Genomic DNA, 6892 nt, shown 5'->3' on the forward strand with positions numbered 1-6892 from the left:
TATCGTAACAGACACAAAAATCTTGTAATCTGAACCAGGCATAAGAGGAGCACTTAAACCACCGTTGATCTTTAAAATACTCTCAATGTCAATATACAAGACTCGAATCATGTTTATAAGGCCAGAGCTGAACCCAAACGCATCTAACGTTTGCCACAAATACTGGTGTTCGACTCTGTCAAAGGCCTTTTCTTGATCAATTGAAATCAGGCAAATTTCAAAACCCAATGAATTGGAGAGGTCCAAAACACCACAAATTAAAATGATATTGTCAGATATCAACCTATTGGGTAAACAGTAAGTCTGGTCAACATGAATAATATGCTCCATAACTTTTTTCAGTCTCACTGCCAACACCTTTGACAAAAGTTTGTAGTCAGTGCAGAGCAGAGCAACCGGCCACCAGTTCTTGATCTCTTGTAAATCCCCTTTTCTGGGAAGAAGAGTGAGGATTGCTCTCCTGCAGCTCAATGGTAAATGTCCTTTACTTAAACTGTCCCTGAGAACAAGCAACAAATCTTAAACGATATTACTAACCGTCAGTAAATTTTATCGTGGTTTATAGTGAAACCGGTAATCGTCCCATCCCTACGACCTTCAATGATTTCTTCAGTAATGTAGATCATTGTGATAAATGATCTGTACAGAAATATAATTTGTATATTCTAACATGTTACTTTAAAAGTGTTGGGCTCTTTAAGAATGTCCTCCCCACTCAGTGCGCATGCACTAAGAATATACACGTGAGTTGTTATACTGGATATGTAGTGTTGGCAACTAGAGCTCTGTTAATAAAAATCATTGCGTTCATATGTGGCTGTCGCCGAGTGATTCCTGGGACATACAACATGGTGTCAGAAGACGGCACGGACTTTTCGCCTGTGAGTGAACCAATTGTGTAGAAAACAGAGGCTGAACTCGTACAGTTTTCTCAAGACCGCGCAGTGAGTGACAATGGCGGACTGTTTTAGAAGACCAGACCCGCTCACTTTTGATGTAAATATCGCCGACAATTGGCGAATCTTCGAGCAAGAGTATGACATTTTCATCGCCGCAGCGCACTATGATAAGCCTGCCAAGACAAGGGCGTACATCCTCCTCAATCTCGCAGGGCCGGAAGCCATTGAACGGGAGCGTTCATTTGTCTATGCAGCGGAGGTGCGTGCACCAGGCGAGGACGGCGCGATCTTGACTCCCGCGGAATCCAGAGAAGATCCGGAGTGCCTGAAGAGGAAATTTCGTGAAATATGCAACCCACAACAAAATAAAACAATGGAGAGGCACAAGTTTCACTCTAGAAATCAGAAACAAGGTGAGACTATTGAGGCTTTCATCAGTGATCTCAGAATTAGAGCTAAAAGTTGTCATTTTGGAGAACTGACAGACGAGCTGATCTGTGATCGGATAGTATGTGGAATCAACAATGAAAGCTTAAGGAAAGTACTGTTAAGAGACAGCGATTTAACTCTGATCAAAGCAATCTCAATTTGTCGTATACATGAAATGACAGAGGAGAATAACAAAACGTTGGCTACACCTCAGACTGCAACTAAGGTGGATGCAATACAGCCATTTTCCAGCAGGTGGCGCCAACACACAAAACATAAACAAAGAACAGAACAACATGATTCACCAACCATAACCAATTGCAAAAATTGTGGAAATAATCATGCAGCCAAGAAAGAGAAATGCCCAGCTTTCGGACAACAATGTCATAACTGCAAGAAAATGAATCATTACAAGAAATGTTGCAAAGCACGCAGTCAGTTCGGTCAGAAGAAATTTAACCACAGGAAAGCGGTACATGAACTCGAAGTAGACAATCCCCCTGACCATAATGACACTTTTTATGTTGATGGCATTGAATTTGACAAGTGTGTTAACGTTGTTAACCCTTACATGCCAGTGTTGGAGGAGGGATTTGTCACTGTACACATAAACAAAACTCCAATCGAGATGAAAGTTGACACTGGGGCAAAATGTAACGTAATGTCACAAAAGACTTTCGAACAAATTGCCAACAACGAACGGCCAGTGAAGCAATCAAAGACACCTAACCTTGTAGCTTATGGTGGAGGTAAAATTGAAACGAAAGGCTTGGTTTCATTGCAGTGTGGCCTAAATGGGCAAAATCACTCACTTTCATTCTTCTTGGTGGATCAAGATGTCCAACCGCTATTAGGATTTCGTGCATGTCTCGACATGGCGATCGTTACAATCAGCCCGGATGTGCATCATGTTAGTATGGAGGGCAGCACCGGAGACATTCTAACAGAGTACAAAGACTTATTTACTGACAAGCTTGGAGAACTTCCAATTACTTATTCTATGACAGTGGACCCCAGCGTGCAGCCAGTAGTTCGCCCCGCTCATCGCATTCCTCTGGCAATGCAAAGCCGTGTCAAAGCGGAGCTGGACCGCATGCAGAGCCTTGGCGTCATAACGGCAGTCTCAGAGCCGACAGATTGGGTTTCCTCCATGGTGGTTACACACAAAAAGGACAGGCAAGAAATCAGGCTGTGTATAAACCCAAAAGATCTTAACATGGCTTTAAAAAGACCCCATCACCCTATGCGCAGCGTAGAGGAAGTAGCGTCCCAGATGTCTGGAGCAACCGTATTTTCGGTGCTAGACGCAAAGAACTCTTTCTGGCAGGTTCGCCTCGACCACAAGTCCTCCATGATGACCACATTCAGCACTCCATTTGGGCGCTATAGATTTCTTCGTATGCCCTTCGGCATAAACTCCGCAAGCGAGGTGTTCCAGCGCTCAATGGAGCAGTTGTTTTCAGGGTACCCCTGTGCAATTATTGTTGACGACATCATCATCGGAGGCCGCAACCCTGCTGAACACGACATCAATCTGAAAAGGGTGTTGAACAGAGCACGTGAGATCAAGCTCAAGCTAAACCCTGTCAAATGCAAATTTCGACTGGACCAGGTCAGCTATGTGGGCCATATCTTTACAAGTGAAGGCCTAAAAGCAGATCCTTCCAAAACAAAAGCAATCTCTGAGATGTCATCCCCGAAGGATGTCCCTGCATTACAGCGTTTCCTCGGAATGGCAAATTATCTAGGGAAATTTATCCCAAACTTCAGCGACATTGCTGCGCCACTCAGAAAGCTGACACACAAAGAGACAGCATGGTGCTGGTACCAGCAACACCAACAAGCATTTGACACCCTCAAGTCGTGTTTGTCCACTCCACCTGTCTTATCATACTATGACGTAAAGAAGCCAGTTACGTTAACCTGCGATGCCTCATGCTTCGGGCTAGGTGCTGCATGCATGCAGGAGGGCAAACCAGTTGCGTATGCGTCTCGCACACTCACAGACACAGAGACACGGTATGCGCAGATCGAAAAGGAGCTGCTAGCCGTTGTATTTGCCTGCACTAAGTTCAGGGACTATGTGTATGGGAAACCTACACTCGTTGAGACGGACCACCAGCCCCTGGTAACTATTCTGAAGAAACCAATCCACACAGCTCCTGCACGACTACAGAGGATGATGCTCAGGTTACAGTGCTATGACATCACTCTGGTGTACAAGAAGGGTAAGCTTATGTACCTTGCAGACACCCTATCTCGAGCTCCAAACACAGAAGTCCTTCCAGACACTGAAAACGACACATTTGAGGTCATGTCTATCAATTACATTTCCACTGCTAGACTGGAGGAACTTAGAAAGCATACGGCGGAGGATGAGGTGTTACAGGATCTCAGTACTGTGATTCAACGAGGTTGGCCAATTAAAGAACATAGCGTGTGGCCCACTGTGCGTCCATACTTTCCCTACCGAGATGAGCTGGCTGTGGAAAATGGAATAGTGATGAAAGGCCACAAAACAGTCATTCCTCGCTCATTGCAAAGAGAATATATCGGCATAGTCCACAGAGGCCACCCTGGGCTAGACGCTACCAAGCACAGAGCAAGAGGTATCATTTTCTGGCCAACGATGACGGCTGACATCACAGCGGAACTCCTCTCATGCTCAGTCTGCAACAGCACAAAGCCACACCAACAAAAAGAACCACTAAGACCATACCCAGTTCCAGACCTGCCTTGGTCTACTGTGGCAACAGATATGTTCGAGTGGCATGGACAAAATTATCTGGTGCTTGTGGACTCATATTCGGGTTGGTATGAGATTGACCTTCTTCGTAACATAACGTCGTCAGCTGTAATCATGAAACTAAAGAGGCATTTCTCAGTGCACGGCACACCTCATACACTCATTTCTGATAATGCTAGACAGTACACGTGTCAGCAATTCAGAGACTTCGCCAAACAGTGGGACTTCATTCATGTCACCAGTAGTCCAGAGTTCCCACAGTCGAATGGCCTGGCAGAAAGAGCGGTTCGCAGCGCAAAACAGCTGATGGAGAAATCTCACAGAGATGGCACGGATGTGTTCCTTAACCTCCTGAATCTGAGAAACATTCCCCGTGACTCGACGTTGGGTTCCCCTGCACAACGCCTGTTGTCACGACAGACACGGTCAGCCATTCCTGTTAATTCTAGACTGTTGGAACCAGCCCCAAAACATACCCAGCAAGTCACTGCACGGCTTCTTACTAAGAGGATGACCCAAAAGCGATACTTCGATACATCAAGTCATCCACTGCAGCCATTGGTAGAGGGACAAGTTGTCAGAATGCAAACGCCGAAAGGATATGAGCGCCTTGGCATGGTAAAAGAGGTGAATAAGGAGCCTCGCTCATACACCATTCAATGCAATGGGAGAACATACAGGAGGAACCGACGCCACATCCTTCCTGTTGCAGAGCCCCCTCCATCACAGCTCACCCCAGAGAACATTGACTCTCAAAGCACCACTACACATACAGAGGACTTTGCTCCCCATACACCACACTCACCACAAATACACCTTCCACAACCAGAATCCACACCTACTGACTTGACAAAGCACACAGTACAGTCTCCCACTATCAGTAATGTACCTTACAAAACACGTTCAGGTCGTATTTGCAAGCCGAATCCAAGGTACCAACAATGAGTTCCAGCAATGGGAGATTCAGTGACACTCTGGTTCTTATTCTGAATACCGGATAAATGCATTGATTATGGTAATTTCCATATTGTCAGCATCATTCTTTATGATGTGTTTTCTTCATGCATATAGAGATCATCTTGTGAATTGCATCTGTTATTGTTCAGTTGTTCACTGCAATGGACACATTGTTATAATGAAAGTCATTCATGTTCTTGGTTGTTGATCAAGTTAATGTCATACCCCAGTATTGATCGTTGTTAAGTATGTTTACTCTCTTTCTGTGATTGATAGTTTTATCTAAAGGAAGGGGATGTAGATCATTGTGATAAATGATCTGTACAGAAATATAATTTGTATATTCTAACATGTTACTTTAAAAGTGTTGGGCTCTTTAAGAATGTCCTCCCCACTCAGTGCGCATGCACTAAGAATATACACGTGAGTTGTTATACTGGATATGTAGTGTTGGCAACTAGAGCTCTGTTAATAAAAATCATTGCGTTCATATGTGGCTGTCGCCGAGTGATTCCTGGGACATACAACAAGTAACACAAGAAATGGGTAAAAAATCTCTAGAAAACAGGATACCAACTCCACCACTGTTACTCTTATGACTGAGAACAACTTCCCCATCCCAAACTTTCTTCCATGCAGTTTCATTTTCAACGGTGCTATGCGCTTCTTGTGAAAAAAAAAAGACATTTAATTTCTTAACTTTAAACAAACTGATGAGGGAAACTCTCTTTGCATCCTCTCTGGCACCATTGATGTATAAAGAACCCAGCTTTATATCACACATAGCAAAAGATAATTTGCATTTTACCAAAACAGAGAGGATAACAAACAAAGAAAAACAAAAACAAAAGACACTTAACCATCATTAGCTATTTAACTTTTATCATAAATTATCATAAGCCCCTTAGCAATCCACTAGAAACACCCTAGCAACCGATGTTGCTCTATCTATCTATCTATCTATCTATCTATCTATAAACTTAAAACTACTTAAAACTACTTTTAAACTTCAAACTAATTTAAACTGTAAACTACTTTAAACTTCTTCAAACTTTCTGGTCCAAACTTTCTCAAGCCAACTTAAAGTTTGTCTCGACAAACTTTTTTATCTAGGTTATTATTATTATTATTATTGTTATTGAGCATTTTCACATAGGTGAAATAAAAACAGTAAATAATTTATCATTTTATTTACTCAGCCTTCTTCCTTTAAATATCACAATCCAGACACTTTAATTGGAGAGAATAGATTTTCTGTAGCCATCAAAAATACATCTGTTTGTCATAATCGATCTTCTCACTAAAGCTGATCGTCTGTGAATCAACGCCTGGCCGACAGAAGAGCGGAAGTGTTGAACATTTACATGTTTACTTTCCACCTCTGTATATTTCAGATTGTAAAGAGTCTGTAAATGAATCTAAACTAAAAGCAGAATCCCTAGAGCTCGATATTATTATAAGAAGAAGATTAATTCCTGAAGACTTACCGTGATGTGATATTTGTGCCAGTGTAAAATATGTGTTGGCTCTCCGTCACCCTGTTTGAGTTTGCATTCTGTGCGCTGTCTACGCTTTCTCTTCCTCTCTATGGTTTTCCTGCCTGCAACTTTGACGCAAGCAGAAAACAGGCTACGGTGCGTGTCCATTACAGTGGGCCGGTGTTACAATATATTCGGTTCCTGAAATATTTGGTTCCAATGGGTGGAGCTACCATGAATATTCACGAGACCATATCGTGGGCGGGGCGACCAATACTACAGGCGAGTGGAACAGAAATTATTAGCGTGAGCGCCTCAGATCGCGTTTTGTTTTATGGATTATTTATTTCAAACAGGTAATAAAGTTGAACGAAGTTAAGCGT

At 42.9% G+C, this 6892-nt stretch overlaps 1 protein-coding gene across 2 annotated transcripts in view; it reads right to left on the reverse strand.

Annotated features, from left to right (window-relative positions):
- The window catches only part of LOC309496980 (NLR family CARD domain-containing protein 3-like), a 50227-nt gene extending 43578 nt beyond the window's left edge, over positions 1 to 6649 (reverse strand). Inside the window, exon 1 of one of the 2 annotated variants that reach the window (XM_082167187.1) lies at positions 6519 to 6649. The gene's annotated coding sequence lies outside the window, so the exon portion shown is untranslated. The remainder of the gene's footprint in view (positions 1 to 6518) is intronic. The other variant, XM_082167189.1, reaches the window with a different exon arrangement.
- Between the last annotated feature and the right edge of the window lie 243 nt (positions 6650 to 6892).

Source organism: Leuciscus leuciscus (genome assembly GCF_965113295.1).
Source record: "Leuciscus leuciscus genome assembly, chromosome: 4".
In the NCBI taxonomy this organism is placed as follows: domain Eukaryota; kingdom Metazoa; phylum Chordata; class Actinopteri; order Cypriniformes; family Leuciscidae; genus Leuciscus; species Leuciscus leuciscus.